Source organism: Hirundo rustica, chromosome Z, assembly GCF_015227805.2.
Source record: "Hirundo rustica isolate bHirRus1 chromosome Z, bHirRus1.pri.v3, whole genome shotgun sequence".
Lineage (NCBI taxonomy): Eukaryota > Metazoa > Chordata > Aves > Passeriformes > Hirundinidae > Hirundo > Hirundo rustica.
This window is the reverse complement of record NC_053488.1, coordinates 16,175,838-16,197,200: the sequence shown is the minus strand read 5'-3', so window position 1 is coordinate 16,197,200 and position 21,363 is coordinate 16,175,838. Positions and strand designations below refer to the sequence as shown.

Below are 21,363 nucleotides of genomic sequence, written 5' to 3'. Positions count from 1 at the left end.
ACTGCTGAGGTCACCTTTGCACACATGCGTCTGCCTCTGGGACTTTGTCAATGCAAATGTTACCTAAATAAACTGATGACACTATGCTCCTTTTTAATGTTTTCTTTCCTATACTGTTTTTCAGAAGGAAAGTCTTTTACTATTTTAAGACAATCCCTAGAGACGCTCTCCGTTTTACTCTAGCTCCCTTCTACACTCACACTCCTCAGCTGGTCGCGGAAGGTGCCGTCTTCCTTTGAGCCATCCAAGACCACTTCCTTTCCACCTGGCAGCCGCGCCCGTGGCACGCTGACACCCCCTTCACCCTAAAATCCTGTTCGTCGCTTTTCCAACACAAACTCGATTGCTAGCCCTACTGAACCCCTGCTTCAGGAGCCCGGGCTCGCCCCCGACAGCCGTCGCGGGCAGGACTGCGCCCACAGCGCGGAGCGGCGGCCGGGGCCGCGCTCCCGCCCGTCCGGCCGCGGTGTGCGCTGCAGTAGCCGCCGTCCCCCTCTAGACGGAGCCCCGCGGCGCAGCCGAAGCGCCGGCACCGGCCGGGGCTCGGGCCGGGGCGATCCTCGAGTGGCGCCGAGCCGCCCCGCCCCGCCAGACGCGCTCCCCCGAGCCGCTCTGGAACCCTCCCCGCGGCGGAGGAGGAGTACGCGGCGATGGCCGCTGAGTGCCCCGCGCCCCGGCAGGGCAGGACAGTCGCGGAGCGGGCTGCGGCAAGCCGACCCAGCGCCAACGCCGCCGCCGGGGGACCGTGCGTGGGGAGGGGTGTTGGGGAGCGCTCCCCGCCGCCCCCGCCCCCGTGCTGACCTCCCCTCCCTCCCTCCCTCCACTCCGCTCGGCTCGGCTCACCGCCTGCCCCGCCCCGCCCCGCGGGAGGAGTGCGGGCTCAGCCCGCCGCCCCGCCGCTCTCGTTCGCGTTTTTTTTTTCTGCCGGTGGCTGCCGCCGCAGAAGTTGGGGCCGGCCGCGGCGGCCGCTCGCTGAGGCGCTCCCATGGTGCCAGCGCCCTCCGAGGGGGGGGCACTCCCGCTGCCGCCCGCAGCGCCGCCGAAACTTGGGGGAAGTTTGAGAGCGAGTCGGTGAGTACCGGGCGGCGGCTCCGCGCCGCTCCCGCCTGCCGCGGCCGCGCAGCGGCTTCCCCGCCTCCGGGGGCGACGGGCTGGGGTCCCGCTCCTGTCCGGCTTCGCCTCCCCTCGCCACGGGTTGGCGGCGTCTGGGAGCTTGCCCCTCGGTCCCGGCCGGTGTCGGAGCCGCTCCGGGAGCGGGACCGCCCGTGTCCCGCTGCTGTGGGCAGCGCGGCGCCAGCTCTGGCCGGGGCTGGGACGGCGGGCGAGAATTCCTGTCACGTCCCGAGCGGTGGGTGATGGAGGGGGTGCCGGGGAAGAGAAGCCTAGCCTCGGAGATCGGGAGGAACTGTTTTCTTCAGAGAAACCTTTTCTGTGTGGACTTGGGTTTAAAAAGCAGAGCAAGACTGGTTGATTAGCTGCCAGCGTCGCAATCTTCCCCGCTGTAATGGACCTAATCAGAGATTTTTTTTCTGTATGGTTTATTGCAGTTTATACAATCCCTGCAATTCCGCCTTTTTTTTTTTTTTTTTTTTTTAATGCCATTTGTCCATAATTTTGTTTCTTATGTGGCGTGCTGTAAGTGTTGCATAGGATAAAAAAACAGAGAATGTTTTGAAAAACAAATACTGCCAGAAGTATGCAGAGGGGTTATACAGCAGAGAAGTAACTAGTACTTTATCATACTAACATCTTCAGTAAAGCTTGTTGCAAACTCTCACGGGATTTAAGCTAGACAACAACTGAGTGAATGTGAATTTGTTACTCATCTTTTCAGTACAGTATATTCTATTTAGAGTATAGCGTACTATTATTAACTTTATGGTGTTCAGTCTCAGCTTTACTTTTCTCTTTGTGTAGCAACTACAGAAGACCTGCACCTGGTCATCTTTTTGGTCATGATTAAGTCAGAAGTAAGAACAAAGCAATTAAAAAACTAGCCCACTGCTTGAGTTGGATCTCATTTTATTGATGCTTTAGGCAAGTATTTACTGATACAAAAAATGGAATTCATTTTTTCAAGATATTTTTTGCTTAAAGACTCAACTATAGCATAGATTTGGATGCTTGCATCAGCAATGAAAATGTAGTTGGGTATAGAATCAGTTTAAGGAGATTTGGTAAGATGTATTTAAATGCTGGTGTTTACTTAAAAGATGCTATTTTAAATATTGAGATTAAAGTACATTGCAATTGAGATGTCTTGTGGCTCTGGGTGACAAATATAAGTATTATTGAAAGTTATTCAGGCAGCTTGAACAGTTTGAATAGAATGTGGTGTCTTTCATCTCCACCACATCTCAGTTTTGCATTACTAGAATAGCTACTTGCCATGTTAATTCATGATGTTAGCATGTTGTAAGGGTTATAAAGGATTGACAAACAAGACAGCTTGCAGTCCTTCTGAGGAGTAATTTCTGACATTGCCAAAAAGTGGTAGTGGTACTTTTATCAAATATATAACTACTGAAACTTGCAGAAAATCTATACCAATGTACAGAGAAGTTATAGACACCCACCAAATACTTTGAAGTATGGGCAGTAATTGTTTTCATTTCCATGGGCTGTTTCCTCTCCTGTCTTGATGTATTTGCACAGCACAGTGTAGCACCATTCAAGTGTGAAAAATCAAGGGCTCTGTGGAGGCAGCCTACAGTAATGCTCCCGGAGGGTACATGGGTGTCTGTGCCACACTGGCTGTGTTGGGGAAATCTATAGAGCTCAGTTCTAAACATCTTTACAAACTGAAGTAACATGTAAATGACATAACCGTATATGACCTCTTGTGCACTCTTCCAATATGGAATGATCAAAACCTCTGAAGGCAAATCTCCTGTTTACAAATTGGTCATAAAGTTTATTCCTTTTCATGAACTGGAAACTCAGGAAGTTTAAGTATATAGTGGTCCTTTTAGTGTATACAATTTCTACTAACAGGGTCTCTTTTACTTGACTGTATGTACCTGTCTAAGTGTTTACATTAACTGGAGCTAGGCCTTGCTCCTGTTAAATTAAACTTTTTGCGGCAGAACTTGTATTTTATCTTGCACTATTGAAAGGAACATTGAACTGAATAAATATAACAACATGTATCTTATTTGAAATGCCAGATTTCCACTAATAAAATAGAAGCTGCAAATATTTGTTATTAAGAAAGCAATGTAGGCAGAGGTGTTTTGATCTCTTTTTTTTTTTTCTCTTATTGAAAAATTAGTGCTTTATCAGACACGACAGCACTTGCTTGCATTCAGACCAGTTGAAGGTCTCGCAATCTTAAGATTTGTGTCAAAACTATTTGAAAGCATTGCAAGTGAATAAAAAATATAGGAATAACAAGAAGGGGAGATAAAGCTGGTGGGGTAAGAAAGGGCAAGGCTACCAGCAGTATAATAATGAGCCTTCTCAGTCCACAGGGGAGTCCTTCAATGATAGGTTATGTAGAGGGTCAGCTTTCTTTTAAATAAAGGGGTTTTCTTATCTTGTTACCAAATATTTGTCTGATGTAAAGACAACTCTTTGGCCCAATGGAGCTGAGGTAGTAAATTCTGGGGAGAGGGCAGTATGAGGAAAACAGGGAGAGAGGTAGTAGGGCTGCTACTTTGGTGTGGCGAAGGCAAAAGGCTGATGCAATGAGATACTAGCTTGGCAGGAGCAGATTTATGTCAGGGCTTGAAGGAACACTTTGTGCTCAAATTGTTTATCACAGGGGAAATCTTCCTTTACCGTACATGAATCTTAGTTTAAAACTTTTGTATGAGGTGGGTGTTTGTTTACACATCATTTTAGTTCATGAGAGATGGAACAAGCATTCTCTTATCAAAGAGCTGGTTTTCAGTGTATGAGAAACAATTTTTCCTGGAAAATTGTAAAGGCTGTTTTCTGACAAAGATGAATGTTGTCCATATCACATATGCTGCGGATGATGAATTGAAAATACATTTAAGCACATATTTTATTGACCTTTGGAAAGCATGTATTCTATTGAAAATACTTTAATGACTAAAATTAGTTATTTTCTTCATTATTAATAAGATAGTATAAACTTCAAAAATGCTTCACATTGGCAGGGTGGAACTCAAATGTCTCACTTGAACAGTATAATGTACCTTGCTATTTGCTGGGCATTTCAGATGTTGTGAGGATGCAAAAGACGGTTAAAATTACTCTTACTGAAGGAATAACTGCTGGAAAACACAACTGGTGATGGATGTATGTGTGCAGACACTTAGGTCACTGTAACTTTTCGGATGTAATATTGCCCACTTTGTTACCATGTACTCAGTAGCTACATGAGTAATCAAGCATTTCTGAGTTTTAAAATTCCATCTGCCATGCTATTTGTACTTACCACGCTAATTTAAACCATTTATGTTTTTCTTTTGACTTGCCAAATGATCCAGACTGCAATGCCAACATCCATACCTACTAAATCATGTTCGGCTTTATAAATTAGAGTTACAAAAGTACTCCTGTTTGTAGTGACACAGTCTGCAACATAGTCTTTTGTCCTGCTTTGCCCATGCTAGTGGTTAGGTTTTGTGGAAGGGATCATGGGGGAAGGTGACACAGGGCTGCATGGAGAACGCTGGAGATGTGGTGGAGACAAAACTCTCTGCACAGTGACTGCTGGTGAGAGGATATGAAACTCTGGTAAATGTAGCAGAAAATTTTAACCTGTCTGAATTTAGAGAATAAACACAGAACCCATTCTGTTGGTGTGGAATGATTTACGCTTCTCTGTTTCTCCTTTTCTGTAGCCATTTAACGAGACTCAGAGCATTAGTGTATTACGGTGCTAGACCTGCTCAGCCTCTGCATCAGCCACAGAGTTAGTACTGAGGATGGGTTCATAATGTGTGAAACCGAACTCAGAATGTGCAAAGCAAAGATGCCTTGCAGCAGGTTGCTGCCTCTGATCAATTAATAAGCTAATTGCTTTTAATCCTAGAACAAAGTTGATATATGAAATCATAAATACAAATAATCAGTTGAATTTAAATAAGACATTCACAGAAATGGAGACCATTAATATTTAGAACTTCAAAAGTTGTTTAAATACTGTCAGAAACCCATTATAGTCTTCAAACTCTGTTTATAAGTGGTCAGTCCAAACGTGAAATATTCTCTTGGATGCACAACAGATTTTATACCAAAAAAAGTCAGTAGTTAACAGACAACAGTTCTGAGGTGAAGTTGGGAAGAGATTATTAATAGCAAGTATAAATTTTACAGCATTTAAATAGAATTTGAGTTTTTACTGACACAAGAGAAAATGGATCAGTAAAACTCTATATTGCAATAAATTTCTAGGATGCATTGATGATTGGTAGAAACTGTACCTCTGTTAGTGTTAGTTCTGTGAACAGGTGTCTTTGTGCCTGACCAACATACAAAAGTTTTAGGGTTTAATCCATACACAGTCTATCTATATAACCTTATTGGTACAACAAAACAACTCCATTTGTACCTGTTGGAGTTTGGGGATAGTCTGACCATGAAATACAACCTGTAGGGCAGAAGAAGCAGGCTGAAAGAACCATCACATTTTAGTCCAACAATCTCAGTTAAATGAACATGCAGTCAGTTTCTGCCTCAAATGCCTGTTTCCCAGCTGCAGCAAGCAGTCTGATTTCTGCTATATTTCTTCTTTTTTTTGCCTGCCTTTTTCATAGGTGCGTTATGTTAGTGCTATCTAGAGAATGAGTTGGGCTGTCCTTCATTGCATGACTGAAAATATTGCTTGAATTTGTCAAGGAATGCTTATTAAACTGTGTTTGCTCAAGAGCCATGTTATGAGCCTCCTTTATAATTGTTCTGAGCAATGCCTTGTTTACTGTTTTCATCCAGAAGAGCTTGAACTGTTTGGTGTTTTGATGGTTTGTGGCATTGCTAATGGCTTTATGTGATGCTATAAAAAGTGAGTGAAAACAAAGCAGGATTCCTTCTAGATGGTGGTTCTTGTCCCTTGCTTTACATGCATTGAAGAAGACTGGTTGTGGTTACTTTGGGACCAAACTTTACCTGTTCTGCCAAGAATAAGGAAGATTTGATACGAGGACTGAGAGAAGAGTAATTAAAAGCTGCTGTATATTTTGGCGTTGATTGCGTTTGTGGCTAAGCCTGTTACAGTGTATCAGGAGCACTGTGGAACTTTTACTTAAAAAGAAACTGCTAAGAAAACCATAGCTTTCGTAATGAGCGTGACAGTTTGCAGTCAGAGAGCGTAGCTCTAAGGACTAAGTCAGATGTTAAGTAAACAGAAAAGAGTGCAACACGGTCAGGACTCTACCATGCCATCTCTTTGATAGGACACATAGATCAAGCCTGGTGAGCTGTGCTTATGCTGGGGCTTTGGTCTTGTAAGTTGAGTCCTGGATGTTTTAGGGCATAAAACAGGGGAGTTTAGCCACCTGAAGGAATGATTTGCAGAATGCAGTGGGAAATCCTGCTCTTTTTCTAGAATCCATTTGCAGGTTTTGGCTGGGGTGCACGTATAACTGCAACACATGCAGCTGAAGTGTTACAGGATGGTGCTTGTTCCAAATAGTGCCAGCCACACTGGTCCAGCATGTGTGAATGAGCTTATCATACAGCTGCAATGTTTTTGCGGTAGGATCAGAAAGAGCGTGTGAGACAGTGCTTTACACTTTTCAGCTGTGATTTCTGACCTTTGGAGAGCGTCAGTGAGCCTCTATGTCTGCTCGTGCTGGGTGTTGCTAACAAACACTGCACAGGAGAGGTGCTTGTTACGTGATACGGCCACTGCTGGCCGGCTGTACACCAGCCAGTTCTGCTGCTGCAGGACAGTGTGTACAGCACGGAGGGACTGCAGCCCGAGAGGGGGAGAAACAGCCCTCCACTGCCCTGTGAGAAAAGCTATTTTTGTGGAACTGTGTGATGAGCTCTGGTATCTTCCGACTCTGAGGTGCTTTAATTAGGATGGCCATATTAGTTAAGAAAACATTTCAGGAAAAGAAGACGCTGTTGTAAAGAAGCCTGTGCCTCATTATGGCTGGTTCTTAGGTAAGTATTTTGTTTAAACAGCTAATTTCCTTGAAATAATGGGTAGCTTTGAGAAAATTAATTTCTTCAGTTGTACTAGATCCAGATTTTCTTGGTGGCATGTAACTTCATCCACTACAAGGCACACACAAGCGTGTTAATTACAGTGGATTCTGCTGGATGGTTCTCAGGGCTCTAGCTGACCACAGAGGTGCTGGTGCTGACATTAAGGAAGCATGGCATTCACCTCTTTGAGTGTGAGGGGCCTGCCTAACTTGCATTGGAGCAAGAGGAACAATATTTGCTTTATACAGCATTGTAAAGCTAGCATGGCTTTATATGAAGGGGAAGTCTTGCCTGACAAATTTGATGACTTTTTGTGATGGAGCCACAAGTTTGGTGGACAGTGGCAGAACAACTGATATTGTCTACGTAGGCTTATGCAGTTGGACGCTGTCCTGCCATCCATCGTTGTCTGTAAATTGGAGAGACACAAATTGATAGATTAATCACTTGGTGGATAAAGAGCTGCCTGGATGGCCACACTCAGAGCTGTGGTCAACATCTCATTGTCCACATGGAGACCAGTGACGAGTGGTGTCCCTCAGGGGTGGGTCCTGGGGCTGATACTGTTCCACACCTCTGCCAGTGACATGGACAGCGGGATCGAGGGCACCCTCAGCAAGTTTCTGCTGACTCTGAGCTGTGTGGGGCAGTCGACACAGGGGAGGGAAGGGATGGCATCCACAGGGACCTGGACAGGCTTGAGAGGTGGGACCATGCAAACCTCAGGGAGTTCAGCAAGGCCAGGTGCAAGGTGCTACACCTGCACTGGGGCAATCCCAGACACACCCACAGGCTGGGCAGAGAGGTGATTGAGAGCAGCCCTGTGGGGAAGGACTTGGGGGTGGTGGCTGAAACTCACCATGAGCCAGCAATGTGCACTCCCAGCATAGAAAGCCAAAGGAATCCTGGGCTGCATCCAAAGGAGCATGGCCAGAGGGCCAAGGAGGATTCTGCCCTCTATTCTGCTCTTGTGAAACCCCACCAGGAGCATTGTATCCAGGCCAGGTGTCTCCAGCTTAAGAAGGACATGGAACTGCTGGACCAAGTCCAGAGGAGGCCACAAAGCTGATAAGAGAACTAGGATAACTCCCCTCAAAAGACAGGCTGAGAAAATTGGGGCTCTTCAGCCTGGAGAAGAGAAGGTTGTGTGGAGACCTCATGACAACCTGCCAGTATCTGAAGGAGCCTACAGGGAAGCTGGAGAGGGACACTTTGTCAGCATCTGTAGAGACAGGAGAAGCAATAATGGGAACAAAGTGAAAGAGGGGAAATTTAGGTTAGATATAAGGAATACATTTTTTACTATGAGTGTTGTGAAACAGGTTGACTAGGGAAGCTGTGGATGCTCCAGCCCTGTGTTTAGGGCGAGGCTGGATAAAGCCTTGAGCAGCCTGGTCAGTGGGGGGTGTCCCTGTGCATGACAGGGGAGATTGGGGTTGGATGATCAATCACAGGGCATTCTAACCCTTCATATTTCTATGATTCTATGATTTTTCAGGCTTATGGTGGATAATGGTATAAGACCTCTATCCGACATATAGGGGAATTAAGCAATACATTTGGCCTCTGTATCTTTGATGCAGCTTGTGGCATAGATGAGTGCATTTAATGGCGTGATGGAAAAAGTAATGTTGTTCACTGTTGTACCCATGTGTTTGTTGTGGCCTGTTCTATTGCCTTTTTTTCAAATACAAAAAGTTGATCTTTTATTAAGGTAATCAGGTGTATTTTGAAAATCATTTCAGGTTCCTTCTCCTCTCCTGTTCTACTACTGCAGGTGAAGGTGAAGAGCTCTCTCCGTAAAAATCCAAGGGAGCTTTGAGGAGCCAGTGTGAATAAAAAACCCATCTATTGAAAGGAAGGAACATGGATTTAGGAAGAGAGCCTCCTTCTGACTAGTTGTTCACGTTGACATTGAATGATATAATGGTAATTTTCATGCAAAACCTTCTACAGTCAAGCTTCTGTTTTCTTTGCTGAAGTTGGAGTTGCAGATTTAAAAAAATAATTTAAAAAATAATTTTGGCTTATTGTTTCAAGCCCAAGGAAACACGGAGCCAAGTTAATCACAGGAGATCTTCAATTAGAAGAGGGAAGAAGTTTTTCACGGTGTTAGAAAGTGTTCAGTGTTTCAGTTTACTAAATCATGCAGAAAAGGAGAAGAGGTTGAAGGATCAAGAGCCAGGGACTGCATATAGATTCTGGATAATTTGTGAAACAAAATGGAGTATGTGCAAGTAAGAAGACGTGAAAGCCTGGGGATCTAATGGCTGTTGGAAAGACTGAAGTTATAGGCTCTGAAGCATAAGTGGACATTTATGTGAACATATAAGTGAACATTAGGTGGCCAGCAATCAAAAGAACATGTTTAAGACCAAGGGTAATGATTTGTTTAAGGATGTTAGAGATGACTGGACTAAAATACAGTAGAAACCCGACTTCCTCAAGATGATTAAAAAATTATAATGTAATTTGAATTGCACCCAGAAGTATATTTTCATATCAATTTAATTTTTTAGAATTACTATTGTTATTGTAAAGATTAAAATGTTTCATGGATAGAACTATGCTAGGAGTAGAAATATTTTTGGTAGTGTAGGACTGATTTTGTCAGTGGCTTGCATCGCTGTGCTTTCCAAATTTCATACTGGTTGCAGCATTTTTTAGCAGCCTGTCAGTGCAGCAGCATGTAAAAATGGTATCTTTGCATCAAACAGCTGATATCATTCACCTACTCATTTTATATGTGAGCATTTGGCACACTTACTGGTTCATTTGTATGGCACTTTTGTGTTTTATTTACTAATGCTGGACTGCGAAAACAAAATGTAAGCTGTTAATTAAAAAGGACTGCCACCATTTGTTGTTAGGACTGAAATAAAAGAGCTGTCTCTCCCTAGTTACTTTCTTGTCTGGAGTTTCTAAACTTTTAAAAGGTTCTTTCCAGGGAACCTGATCTTACAAGAGGCTGCAACTGTTTATGTGAACTGTTCATATACAATCCCATTCATGAGAAGCAGAACTGTGGCTTTCTGGGCAAAAGAAGAATTATCCTTTCTTTCCGCTTTCTACATCTTGGACACCTGCTCTGACCAAGTATCTTGAAAATTAGAGAAGTACATTCATTGCCATTAAGACTGGGCAGCACTACAGAGCAACAGCCTCAGCTGTAGCTTTGGGGCCTGCGGGTCATACAGCTCTCTCTTCTCAGGACTTTTCATTGTTGCTTCATATTCCTGTAGACTGGTATTTTCCAGATGCTCTGAACACTCCCTATCCTAAGCATACAGATAGGTAGTCTTACAAAATGTTATTAAAATACCTGTTCAGAAGCAGTGTGCTTGTTTACGGGCTGTGCCTTGTGGAGCCTTTCAGACAACACTTTCAGGCTGAAATCAGCTTGGGGAAAGTGCTGGATATGCTCAGGCAGAGATGGCAGCTGCAGTTTCAGCTGAGCATCCAGCAGCCTGTGAACACAGCTGCCACCCCGTTCCTCACCAGTCCCTCTCCCTTTCCTTCTGCTGAGCAGAAATTTGTCTCTCTGAGTTTGGACTAATGTAGATGAACTTAGCAGTTGGTGGCCTCCAATACCAGAGAAGCAGGTGATGATCTAGCCCATGTGCTGTGTGTCCATACCTAAGAGGGGGCAAAGCTGCAGAAGACAGTAGAAGTGTGGCACCAGTGGAGGTGGAAACTTGCTAATAAAGAAGAGCAGGAAAGCTGAACAAACAATTATATTCGTTAATGCAATCACTGGACAGAAATCAGGCATTTTCTGGGGTAAGATGGATGCCAGTCTGTGTTTTGTTCCATTGGTGCAGTTCATACACAAGTGACTGGTAGTCATTTATGGATGCGATAGTCACACAAACAGTACTGGATGAATTTGGGCATTAGAAAAATTACAAGAAGAAGTACCAAAAGGACATTTAACAGGCTAGTATTGATACTTTACCTTGTGTAAGTTTTCTGGGATGCATGAAGGGACTGAGACATCAAGTAATTCTTAGAGTGTAGATCAAGGGTGGAGGGTGAGTACTTCTGCCTCAACAGCACTGACCTTTTGTATGTTCTACATTATAAATAGTTGCTTATCGGCATCTCTGGCTTTTCGCATTGATTTTTGATCCCTACTGCTCTTACCATTCATTTCTTTCTCTTTGTCTTGGCAGAGCACTTCAGTTACTACAGGAAAGAGCTAATGCCATTCATTATATTGTTTTGTTGTTTGAGAAAGTAAAAATAAATGCTCACGTTGCTTCGCTTTTTTCTTTGCAGACTCATGGTGTATAGGGTGGGTGAGGAATGATGCTTTCAAAACTGTCATTGTAACTCCTTTCTGAGAAATGACATAAGGCGCTAGGGAACTATCTGCAGATAATTTTGCGGATTTTAGGGGTATTTTGTGTAGTTTTAGTCCTTCTTGATATTGTTTGGCTCAAAAGATGTAACCAGGTGTGTTAGATACTGGCTGCTCTTCCGTGGATTACCAGCAAATCACTGTGTAGAGCATGGTCAATTAATTATTACAAATTTAAGCAAATGTTGAAATGGTAAAGGAGAGCCACACAGACCACTAGAAATATTTGTCATGGGGTCAGGAAGACCCACAAAGTAGCTTCTTTTCAGCTGTTAAAACAGTTGGGCATTGAGAAGTTGTGAAGGAAATTCAAAACAATATCTCCAAGTTTTGCCAAGATTACTCAGTGGAATCACTTGTTGCCAGATGCTCATGCTGAATGAAAGACAACAGCAACCACTGTGGTGGGAATTAGTTTTCTGAAATTGCTCAAAGCCAATTAAGAGTCCAGTTGTTTTATGGGATTATTAATACTCTGTGGACTGTTCTACAGTTTGAATGACAGAAAAGCAGGTAGAAGTTATATTTATGAGGGAAGTTTTTGTCACCTTTATCCTGTTAGCTGTGGGATTGCATACAGCATCTTCTATTTGGTATTTCAGTGTAGCTGTGAAAAAAGGACTGTAGCACAGATTGTGGGATCAGAGTGAAAGATTTGGTCAGTATTTCCCAAGCAGTAGCTCCTGGAAGCGATACGGAGCTTGTGGCTAGGAATGGAGCCATAACCCTGTCCATGACTGCATGGGAGGCTCTGCGCTAAGTTCAGAAAGACCTCAGCCAGTTGTGAGCCGTCGAAGCATGGCACTGCTTTCCAAACCATAGCAGAACCTCACAGGTTTTTTTCTTCCTCTTGGAGGAGGGGAATACTTGTGTGTTTTGGTGTTGTTTTGAGTGTATTGTGCTCTTAGTTTTTATGCAGTCTTGGAATTAGTAATTAGCCAGGTGTTGCTTTTGTTTCATGGATAGCATATCCAACCCAAGAGTCCAGGGAGCCTACAAAGAGACTATTTCTCTTCTAGCTGTTCTTTTTTTGCAGTAGCATGAGCTAAGGTTTACATGAATTAAAGATTTGTGGCTGAGTGTGAAGTTATCTGCTGATCAGACCCCTTTGCACAATTTGTTAACAATCCAGTGCTGTACTCACTGTTTGATTGCTTCAACGGTAGGTGCTGCTGGGAGGAATCTAGCATCCTTTCTGGAGTCTGGTTTGTTGATTATTGTATGACCCAGTTGGCAGCAAGCCTGTCCTATGAGGCACAGGATAATAATATGCTGCCCAGCTATTTTGCTAAGTAGTTGAAATACGATGCCAGCATTATTTGGGACAGATACATCTTTGATAACCCATTGCTGCCAAGTTGCACAATAAAAAAACCCTATTTTTTTCCATCATAAAACTTTACTCCATTGTTCATCAGCAAGCTGACCTTGAAGAGCTCTACTTCTGTTGAGATTTATGGGAAAGTTTCTAGTCAAGGTGTTAGTCCATGCTGTTGCTCCCTAGCAAATCTGCTTATATTAAATTTTCCATACTGTACTAGATCTCTAAACATTTGCTCAAAATTCAGCATCATTTCAGAAAAATTCACATTGGGCTGTCAAACTTATTTCAAAATTATTTTCATAAATCCAGAAAAACTAAAACCTCACTAGTACACATCCTCTAAAATAATCTTAGTTTGTAACTTTTATCTCTGCCACATGATGACATGCCTGCAGGAAGCAAACACTTCTTCACCAGTCTCAGAATGGCTAAAAACTTGCTCTATAGCAAAAATAGGAATCTGGCAGGCTTCAAGTACAAACCAGTCTCTTTGTGGAGACTTACTGCAGGCCCTCGTATACACTCGTTGCTCTGCAAAGTTAATTCAGTCACCTGGTGTGGTTAGTCTGATTTTTTCTTTTCTCTATTTAAATTTCTCTTTTGTTTGAACTCTGCCTGGAAAGTAGACTGGCACATGTTCTCTTATTTTTCAGATCAGTCATGCCAGCTATGCATAAAAGAGCTGGAGCAAAAGCATTCCATATCCGTTAAGTGTTTTATTTTCCAGACTGAAAACTGAATACTTGCAGCTTGTATGTCATTATATGCTTGTCATTCCTAATTACTTTCTGGCATGTTCCTGGGTGTTTTGTAGACAGGAAAATGCATTTGTTTTATTTATTTATTTTTATTTTTTTTAAGCTAGGCTTGGAAAAGGAGAAAAAAAAAAAAAAAAGGAACAAGGCAAAAAAAAATACTGCTACAAGAAAGCCAGAAAGGGACTTTTTACAAAGGCAGGCAGAGATAGGGCATGGGAGAATGTCTTTAAAATAAAAGATAATGGGTTTAAATTAGATATTTGGAAGAAAATCTTAACGGTGGAGGTGGTGAGACACTGAAATAGGTTGCTCAGAGAGGTGGTGGATGCCCTGTCTCTGAAGGTATTCAAGACTGGGTTGGACAGGGCTTTGAGAAACCTGGTCTAGTAAAAGATGTCTCTGCCCATGTCAGTGGGGTTGGAACTAGATGACGTTTAAGGTTCCTTGCAGCCCAAGTCATCCTGTCATTCTGTGAGGTAGAAAACTATTGGGAGAAAGAAATGTGTCGACTTAATACCTTACTCTTTTCTGAAAGAGTAAGTTGCTTTGTCTCTTAGTAAGCATTTTGTCTTGAAGAAGTAAAACTATTGGAAATTAATCATCAAGCATATCGTTATTTTCAAAGCATGTAAGCGTATTATTTTTCTCTGTAGGTATTCTGAATACTGTGGCATCTTTTACCAAAGGAAAACATGGTGTTTGCATATCAGATTTTATATGCACAAAATTGTAAATGTGTACAGTGAAGCAGATTTGCAGTTTTGACCCTTTAGATGGGCTACCAAGTAAGCTACAATAACTCACCTGAGGCTAGTGGTAAATAGAAACTGCACCAGTAATGAAAAGAGTTTCTCAGGTGGCATTTCCTTTGCTTCTTTAGATTTTGTTCTTTCTTGACAGTCACTTGACAGCTTGACTACTCTAGAAATGTGCTGGAGTATTGGAAGCCTGTTATCTCCTGAAATAGCTGTTCCTCAGACAGAATGTAAATTTTCAGAGTCACTGAAATTAAGTCTCATGCAGCTTTGCAGGGCGTGTGTCAATAGACAGGCTGCTTAGAATAGATTCAGATGTGAAATTACACTCAAAGGCTATGGCTGCAAATTACAGCCCAGATTGATTATTTGGGGTGGTTCTCATCTCTCTGCTGTGGGGGCTGTGGTGTAGGCTGCACGACATGCACCCCTGGCTGGGAGCTCAGTTTTCACTGGGCTGATGCAACTTGTCCCACAACTGCCTGGTACCAGGAGAGGCTGGGAGCCTGTGGCAGGAGCCTGCCTTGTCACCAAGAAGGGCTAGTCAAGTCCCTTTGGCAGCAGCCCACAGCAAGGTTGATTTTGGCGAGGCACAAAGCTGCTTTTTGCCAGCCCTATGTACCAGCCAGCACATGTGAAAGGTGACCTAATGGTAGCTTGTCTGTGTGGGTGGTCTCCAAAGTTTGTTAAAGTTGCTGAGGTGTACTCACATCATGTAGTATAAAGTGTCTCCACTAGATGCCTGAATTGTTGTTTTCCTTCTATAAAGACTCAGCAGACGATGAGAAGTGCAAGGCCACCTCGGCCACCTCAGTTTAGTGCCTCATTTTCAGTGGTACCTGCTGAATTTTGCTGGTAATGTGCTGTCTGCTGTGATAAACAGGAGCAAAGACTCCTGCCTCAGGTGACAGTAATTTATTACTTATCCAGTGCCACAGCCATAGTTTGCAATTCAGTCAGCTGTGCTAAACAAATATGAAGACACCTGCCCTAGAGAACTGGCAGCATTCAGGAACAGCAGGGTAATTAATGGTGCTGAACAAAACAAATGCAATCACCTGTGGCTTGTGCTGCATGGTGAATACTTGTGCTTTTGTAGACCGTATTCCTAATATAATGGTTACCGATAGTAGTTGCTTCTTTGTACCTTGTTAAAATAGCTGTAGGAAAATATTTTTCTAAAATCTGAGGTTTTAAAGGAATTTTGAATATAGCCTGATGAAATGACAGAATCCTGGAATCTTTAACTTACAGTGAAGATAATTAGTCTCTTCTGTGCAATGATATGTATAAACTTTTTATTATAAGCTTGTCTCTGACTGGATGAAATAAATAGTAATTTTTCTGGAAAAATTAAAGTTTTCAAGAAATCAAGACAGTTCCAACTTTTGGCTTGAATTAAAGTAATAGTTTCACCTCTCAGAAGTGGCTATGACTCTATAACTCATAAATGCTGGTCTGGATAAACAGATTTAAAATAAAAACCTTTTCAGTCTGAAGAATTATTTTAATGAGTTAAAAACCAGCTAAAAAACCAAGTCATTTCAAATAAATCAAACTAAGTTCAAATAATGTCAAGTGCATTCGTACAAATATCAAAAAATATTTTTTATTGCATAAAATGATACAAATTCACTAGAAATGAACATTTCAGTCTTCCTATATAATTATATATCACATGAATGAAACCAGCTGAATTTTTCTTCATGTCACCGGAAGGGTCTGTTACTGAACTGTTTTTTGCTGCAGGCTAACTGCTGTCAGGCTTTTTTTAATAGAGAAGTGCTTTTATAATGTTCGTAAAGATATTGAAATGCCTTGAAAAAGACAGAATTTTGATAAATGATTCCTTAGTGATGCAAGGTATTGATCATGCAAGATAGTACTACTGGGCAAGGATTGTGGCAGACATAATGCTGCTGCTGGTGCCATGGTGAGCACTGTGTGGACGCACCTCTGTCCCTTGGAGAGCATGCAGCATGCGTAGGTGTTGGAAGCTGTCACCTCCCATGTGGATGGGTCAGCAGAGCCCCTCAGTGCCTTTGAGTGAGCTCCACAGGGTCTGCTACAGGGTCGTTTTGCTTTTCTTCTTTACCTAGCTGGAGAAGAACAACTTCATCACCAACAGCGTGGTTTCCACGCTGCAACCCTTTGGGCTCCTCTCCCTTTTCCTTGCTGCCTCACAAGTCTTACATCTGCTCTGTAAACAAACTGTCACTCTCTAAAGCTTTATACGCAGATCAGGTTTTCTGAACATTTTATCTTCGTTGCCCTCTTTGGCACAGTCTTTCATTTGGCAGCAGTATTGGAAAGGAGAAGCCCTTGCACATGTGCTGCTCCCATTAATGCACTACAGAATTCCACGTGCCTCTGAGACAATGGCATTTTCTCATCAACTTTTTTCCCTTTTGATTTCCACTGGTTATGTTTTTTTTCCCCTCTTGTCCTTGCAAAACTGCTGCCTAGCCTGTAACTCTTTACGCTACCTTGATCCGTGGTACGATATTTAATCTTGTGATACAGCAGTGAGAAAAGCGTATTGAATGTGAGAAATCCCTAGATATGATCAGGTTTTGTTTGGTCTTTTCTGTTTTGTTGTGGTTTTTTTGTGTTGTTGTTGTTTTGTTTTGTTTTTTTCTTCAGATTCTATTCCAAAAAAATGTGTGTTAGAGGAAGCTTCATATTGAAAATTGCTTTAGTGAAACACACAACATCCATCTTTATTTCCAGGTTATGTGTGGGCATGAGAGGATTTGCTGTGGGTCTTGGGCAAATCCCATGCTGTATTAGTGTGACATTGATGCCCTGCTGAGCCAACATCAAAGTCCTGTTTGGTTTTTGGTATGTAAAAGTCTTGGCTTCCCTTTCTTCACGGCCTAAGGTGGTAACTGCAGTGGCCAAACTAAGCATCTGACAGTGCAGCTTGCCTTTGGATCCTAACTGCTGCTTACAAAGCTTTGCAAACATAGCTCCTAAGCTGGCAGGCTGCTTGTCTTCAGCTCCAGGGAGAGCCCTCAATAAAGGCTTTCACTCTCCCTGAGGTCTATTGCAAAATGAGAATGTTCCCTTTCTCTTTGGCATCAACTCAGGTTTGTAAACTTTGATAACAAAAGAAATACTGAGTTTATATTCCAAAATACTTGGAATCTGGTTGTTGATTTTTGGGTACATAGGGCTGTTGCTCTCACACAGAACAATTTTGCCTTTAGAATTCTGTCTGATCCCTTCACACATTTTCTTGTTTATTCTGTCAGAGGACTTATTCCTGGAAAACTTAATGGTAGGACAGTTTCCAAGTTGTGCTGAGGGTGATTGTTCCCTCTTGCTGTGAAAGCACTTGGTGGGATGCATAGTGGACATTTTCCATGTTGCTGATTTTTTTTAGCACCATGGATGGGAATATTCTCATTACCAGAGACAATGAATGGATAGGGTGCGTACCTAGAGCTGGAGATGGGCAGGTGGTAGCACATGGGTGTGATGTTTTGCTGGGAGTTCTGACTGTTGGGCAAGTGGGAAGGGGTGGTATCTGGGAGAGGCTGCAGGAGGTGAGACTTGCCAGGGGTCACCTACTGACCTTCATCTACTCGCCTTGGGCACAGGTTTTCCCCTTGTCCTCCAGCCTGTCTCCTTCTCTTGGACATCCCAGCTTCTTTTTGCCTTTGAGGTAGACCATGGCTGCAGGCATATCAAAAGGTGAGCTCCCATTTAGCATCCAGATGCTTCATTATTTTATCTTTTGGTTGTTATTTTCATGGATTTAGGGGGTAAGAAGGACAAAAGGCACGGCTGGGTTACAAGGACTGGTTTACAGAGGGTTTGAAGATGGGGCTGTTCCATGTTGAGGAATAATGTTTTTTCCCTGTACAGCATTAATCACTTTGCATTCCATTTCCATTATGACAGCTCAGATATAATTACTGATCACCATGGGCCACTTAAATGAATACTGTATATTCCTGTGAACCTTTTAACTTGCTAAATTAATCACATGGAGAAAGTTAATGCTATTTATATTTAAATAAAAATTTGCAAACCAGGCAGCAGGAAAGAGTGTTTTTGTACAATGTTACCGTTTATGCTCAACTGCTTGAGGGAGGCTGGTGGCTTTTTGAGAAATTACGGATATGAGCTTCTGCTAAAGCCAACTGAATGTAATAAAGGGGTTGTTTTTTAAAAAGGGCACTGTCCGCTTGAGTATTGTGATAGTGAGTAATGTTAAATGCCTTATGGGGCAGGGATACAGCCTCTCTTCTCGTTAGTCCTGTTTATTTATTGATAGTCATATTTGGAGGGGTTGGGTTCTGAAAAGAGTCGAATACATATAACAAGGTTTATTCTGTTTGGTTTACTCCCTATTTACCTCCATGTCCATTTAGCGCCTTGCTTGAGATTTGCTCTTGCACATGGTGCTATAAAATGCCTAAAAGTATTAATTTTCAAAGAGGTTCAATATGCATTTCTCTCGCTTTTAATAAAATTTTACAGCCTTCAGTGTTGCCTGCAGGATTTTGCAAATGTATCCTAAAGGCTGAGCCCCCCCCAAGAAATAAGAAAGCTCATTTTTGAGCACAACTTTAAGCTAGTGTCTAGAATGTTGAATGCCTGTGGTAAGCTTGGCAAGTCAAGTAACTTCTTAGTACAGTCCAATTCACCGTCTTTGGCATATGAATTCCTCAGCTATTTAAAACAAAGGAAGTAGAAACATCATCTTTTTCTACATCTTCTTTCTCAGCCCATGAGCAAACTGATGTACAGATATATATGTTGCAGAGTAGTTGCCTTTTCAAGGTGGGCACTACTTAGGTCCCAATTCTGCAGTGCAATTTCTCAGCATAAGCCACTGTAGAAATCACTGGTGCAGGATGAGAACGCATGCATCTCTGTGAAAAGGCCTCATTTCATGTCTGGGCAGTGTTGAGGGAGAGCAACAAGGCGCATTTAATCATGGAAATGTTGGATAAACTGTTTCAAGTGCAGGGAAGGGTCAGTAGTAAAAGTACTGTATAGGACTGAGTCATACTTGTTTAAAAACATAAAAAATCACTTTCCATGTTAAAATAACCAGCAGTTGTTTCCAGCTTCCTGCTGGAATTCATGTAGTTAAATTGTTATCTCATGAGAGTGTGCTCCCAGTTAATAGGATGTCAGCCAAACTTTACAAAGTACAGGAATTTCAGCATGTTTCACCACTAAGCTGCTTTTAGAAGTGAAGACGCATCCTGCCCTCTTTTCTTCATCCTTATCTTTAAGCAACAGTTAAACCATCTCAATGACACTCAATGCCATTTATCATTGTGAGATAGATGAACACTGAACGGGGAAACGGTTTTGCGCTTTGCAATTTTTTTGTCACTTCAGGATCGTGACAAGTGGCCTTTAATTACAAGGATAGACAATTATGTTTATTTGATTGCAATGGAGGATTTAAAAAAATCTTTTTTAACTGTACTACTTAAGATGTTTTCCTCTCAAAAGAAACTGATATATTCGTTTGTATATTTGTTTTGTTGTCTTAGTTCAAATACTAACAGCATTCCAGATCCTTCTTCTCTTGCAGGGAACGTTGCTGTTTATCTCCTGTCATCTCTAGCTCACACTGTTGCACCCAATCCTAAATTCTCCAAATCTTGATTACCCAGAACAGAGATTTGTTTTGTTTCTCTGCTGACCATCGGCGTCGTTAGCTAATACATTCCCTTTGTGTCTTCAAGTCAAATGCAGCTACAGTGTTATTTCTGTGTTTGTGTAACTTGCATGCTTTGTAATCATCAAAATATCAAAAGGGCACCCTTTTCAAAAGTACATATGAATTAATAAATGTGTTATTGATTTTTGTATCTACTGGAAGAAGCATTTAGAGAAGGGAGGAGAAGACTTTATTGAGAAATAACAAAATGACTCATCAGACATACTCGTCCTCTTTTCTTTCCCTTGTGTGGCTATTTCCATTATAAACTAGAGTGATCAATGCCTGCCTGAATGGAATTGAGGAGATAGCTCTCAGAAGGTGAAATATTTTGTAATTTTTCATCTCCCTTCACTATGTTTATACCTGCTAAAGGCTGGAAGAGTTTAGTAGCTCTGAAGAACATTTGTATGGTTTACCTGTGATGTATTTTTCTAAGGGGAAAAAAAAGAAAAAAAATGGACAATGTTCTCCCTTGTTCCTGAAATTCGTAACATAAATGTGTTTATCCCACGCTAGATGGTAAAGATGGACTCCCTCTGACAATTAAAGTTGCTCTCCATTAAGAAGTGTGTGTACTGCACCTAATGAAGCAGCACTTAGCTTTGCTAACATCACTCTGGAGCAGTACAGAAGTTCCTTTAACGCATGAGTGGATTCCCAGAACTCTTGCTTTGTAAATAATGTCTGTGCCCAGTGAGCCCTAATTGATAATGACTGTTAATGTAATACCTGCTGGCTAGGCCTGGTCTTTACTGAAAGAGCTCTTTGAAACTTATTTATTGATTGTTGCAATCAGTTTAGTTTAAAAAAACAAAGAAAGAAAAAAGCCACCAAAAACCCCAGACATTAATTTGATCTCAGTCTTCTGATAATTGTTTTTCTTATTTGAGAGAGTTAGCGATATTAAATTCTCAAAACCCTTATCTACCTTTTTACTTGTAAAGCATGTGGTGGTTTTGATTATGATCTCAGGAGTGGACAAATGTAATTTTCTGTGCAGTTCATGAAAGGCCACCCCAAAACAAAGACATAGAATTTGCCTGCTCTCTGTATCGTGAGGTTTTTATAAACTAATTACTATTTATTTACCTGTGCCGAAAGTGAGGTTTAGTCACAAGGCTGAGATGGCATTTTCCTCCCTGTCCTCAGGTTACTATTGCTTTATATTTGAACTCAGTGTACAGACATCATTTTGAACCTTTGTCCCATGATACAGACTATGGCCAGCTCTGCTGCTGTCTACAAAAGGGATGGGACTTGTGCTTTCATCCTTCTCATGCTTAGTGTTTCTTTACAGGTTTTGATTGGATTGCTATTACCAGAGAATGGATAATGCTTGACATAAATCA

At 42.0% G+C, this 21,363-nt stretch overlaps 1 protein-coding gene across 8 annotated transcripts in view; it reads left to right on the top strand.

Moving 5' to 3' along the window:
• Positions 1-915: 915 nt before the first annotated feature.
• Positions 916-21,363, top strand: part of GHR (growth hormone receptor) — a 118,764-nt gene continuing 98,316 nt past the window's right edge. For 2 of the 8 annotated variants that reach the window (XM_040089782.2, XM_040089780.2), the window contains exons 1-3: positions 945-1,071; positions 17,053-17,163; positions 17,925-18,018. The gene's annotated coding sequence lies outside the window, so the exon portion shown is untranslated. Of the gene's footprint in view, positions 1,072-8,870; positions 9,055-17,052; positions 17,164-17,924; positions 18,019-21,363 lie in introns of all 8 variants that reach the window. The other 6 variants (XM_040089781.2, XM_040089779.2, XM_058424057.1 and 3 more) reach the window with 5 other exon arrangements.